Source organism: Malurus melanocephalus, unplaced genomic scaffold, assembly GCF_030028575.1.
Source record: "Malurus melanocephalus ecotype Western Australia unplaced genomic scaffold, MMel_1.1 scaffold_1417, whole genome shotgun sequence".
NCBI classification, from domain to species: Eukaryota; Metazoa; Chordata; class Aves; order Passeriformes; family Maluridae; genus Malurus; species Malurus melanocephalus.
This window is the reverse complement of record NW_026624649.1, coordinates 10,462-13,681: the sequence shown is the minus strand read 5'-3', so window position 1 is coordinate 13,681 and position 3,220 is coordinate 10,462.

Sequence of the window (3,220 nt, the reverse complement as noted above, 5' to 3'; positions counted from 1 at the left end):
CTATGGGATGCTGCTCTGTGGTGGGACACAGCCCCATGGTGAGATAGAGCCCCATGGTGGGACACAGCCCCATTATGAGATGCTGCTCCCCCATGGGATTCTGCTCCATTATGGGATTCTGCTCCATTATGGGATGCTGCTCCATTATGGGATGCTGYTCCCATTGGATTCTGCTCCCCTGGGATGCCGCTCGATGATGGGATGCCCCTGCCCCTTCCCACACCCCTTCCCTCCCGTTCCCGCTGCCCCCTCACCCGTTGGGAAGGGGGGACGAGCAGCCCCGGGAGCCGTGGGGCCGCCCCTTCCCGGAGGTGCCTGATTCCCTGTTTACACACAGCCTGGGCTCCGAGCCGGGCTGGGGATTAATTCCCAGGTCTTTTCATCCACTCTCAGCTCTCGGGGACACACGCCACCTGTCTGGGCTCCACCTCGGGTCCGTGTTTTTGAGGACATGGCTTGTCTCTCCTTTCTGCTGCTAAACCCCTCTCCTGGCTTTCCCCACTCAGCTCTCCTCCTGGGAAACTTTGGGAATCTTCACTTTGGGAATCACAACCTGGGGATTTATGTGCCACAGAGGGGTTTGGGGGTCTGCAGTGACCCCACTGAACCAGTTCCTAATCAGGTGTGAGCTTAAAAATCCCTGCGGATCCGTGAGGGCAACAGTCCTTAGGTACCTTTTGGTGACTCTTTCTAGCCCGTCAAAAAGTGCTTTTTGGTTTTTCTACCTTTTCATACTATTTTTCTAATTCTTCTACGGAGAAGGCCAGTTGTTCTCACACTGGGCTCCAAACTTTTGGCATCTGGGAATGTTTATAAGCCACGAGTAGCTTAGATGGTCCCAGCCCTCCCATGGTGGCTTTCAGCCCCCCACAATTCCCCAGTTTTAATCTTTTTACTACAGTTTTAGGATGAGGGATGGATGAAGTGGTTTTCTCTGCAGCTGGTTTCACTCGTGGTGTCACCAGGCAGAGATGTAAATACCCCATCCTGGCYCTTGCCTTTCCTTTTTAATCTGATTTTTCGCCACAGAGAGTGAAGTGCAGCCGGTCTGACCCGGGGCTCCCACCCCACYCCTTCTCAAACTCTGTCATAAAGTGATTTATAACAATTTTTTAAATGACTTGCCTCTTTTACAACTCGAATTCTTAATACTTAGACGATGACAAAATAAACCTGCATGACTGTGGGGGAGCGGGGCAGGGGAAATTTTTTGAATTAACCCAAACTACTCATTGAAGGTGTTTTACATTGCTGGGCTTGATTTTGTGCTGGCTGTGGCRTTGCCATTGGTGTGCTGCCAGGTATTTCACCCCACTATTTCTATTTCCACAGATCTGCCTTTGTTAGCCAAGCAGAGATTGCTGCCAAGGTTGTTTTCCCCTCCTCACAACCAAAAACCCCTCCATCCCGATGCTGGATTTCCAGCCTGGTCTCACAAACGACATTCCACTACCCCTTCCCAAGCTTTTAAAGAAAAAAAAAATAATCTGGAGTACTGGAAAAAAAAAGGACTTTTATTGTCTGCAGCACCCAGCAGGGTTTGGGGGAGGGGGTGGCTGTAGGCGAAAGACGGTCGTGGTGTAGCGCATCCCCATCCCACATGGTCTGTGTACTCGTTGGAAATAAACTTTTGGATTTGTTTCAAGCCTTTGGAGATGGTTCTCTGTGCCTCTGGGGAGGAGGGTTCCCGTGCTGGTTGGGGCTGGGTGCTTTTTCTGAGGGGGTTGAAGGGGGTGTCCCTGTCAGGGAGGGTTTAGAAGGAGTTTTGGTTCCTGTCAGGGGAGGGAAAAGGAACTTTCTTGGGTTTTCAGCAGATTTTGTTCCCTGAGGATGAGCCAGAGCAGGGGAGAACAGCCTCATTCAGGGTGGGGCATTGCTCCTTGCTCTGAAATTGAGAAACACCTAAAATTTCCAACTTCCATCCCTTCTCCCCTCTCTTTCCTTCTCCTCCCAGCCCTGGCAGTTGCACAGGAGTGAGATCAGAGGAGCTCATGGAGCTGCTCCAGGGCTGGAACCCCTCTGCTCTGGAGCCAGGCTGGGAGAGCTGGGGGAGTTCACCTGGAAAAGAAAAGGCTCTGGGGAGACCTCAGAGCTCCTTCCAGAGCCTAAAGGAACTTTATAAAGAAGGGCAGGTTTTTATAGGGCCTGGACTGACAGCAAAAATGTGTTTTAACTGAAAGAGGGTTGATTCAGACTTGGTATGAAGAAGAAATTTTTTTATGAGGAGGGGGTGAGGCCCTGGCACAGGGTGCCCACAGAAGCTGTGGCTGCCCCTGGATCCCTGGAAATGTCCAAGGCCAGGCTGGACACTGGGGCTTGGAGCACCCTGGGATAAGGGAAAGTGTCCCTGACATGGCAGGGAGTAAAACTGGATGATCTTTAAGGTCCCTTCCAACCCAAACCATTACAGGATTTTGTGATTCCATTATTCTTACTCTCTCTACTGCCAAACCACCTTCTGATCACACAATCAAACATCCTCTGCTCCTACCAATTTCTCCATATCCTGAATTCTCACTCTGCTTTCCCAGGACCCCCAAGGGCGAGTGTTTTCCCAGCAAAGCAGCCAGACACAGCTTGAGGCTGCTCTGCCTCAGCTCATTCCCGGGGCTGGGAGCAAGGCAGCCCCGTGGGTTCTGTGATAAACCCACCAGCGCTGAGCCCAGCGTGGATCTGTGCAGCCATTCCATTTTCCAAGCATCCTGGTGAGCAGCAAGATCATCTCCCAGCCCCTTCCATCCTTTTCCATGCCTGTCAGAGCAGCCTGAAAGCAAAATGGTGCGGCAGGGAAGGAAGGAGCCAAGCTTCTCCTCGCCTGCCAGGCAGCTCAGCTGTTCCGAACCTCCCTGGCTCCCTTCCAGCTCCAACGCTCGCTCCTTTCCATCCTCACCTCCCCGGGATGCAGCTCCGGAGCGGCAGCACCTCGGAGCCAGCAGCATCTGCGGAACGGGAGGAGGTGCGGAGCATCCGCGGGGAGCGTGGGAGGGATGCGCGCCCCGCGCCGGGTCCCTAATGARGAGAAACCCATCTGCACTAATTGCATTCATTAGCTGCGATGGGGAGTGGAGAAAAGAGGCACGGAGATCCCGGGGATGGGTTTGCCCCGTGTGCTGTTACAGCGGGGAAAGGGGATGGTTCTGGAATSCRGGGTGGAATCCAGAGTGAAATCCAGGGTGAAATCCCGAGTAAAATCCCGGGTGAAATCCAGGGTGGAATCCAG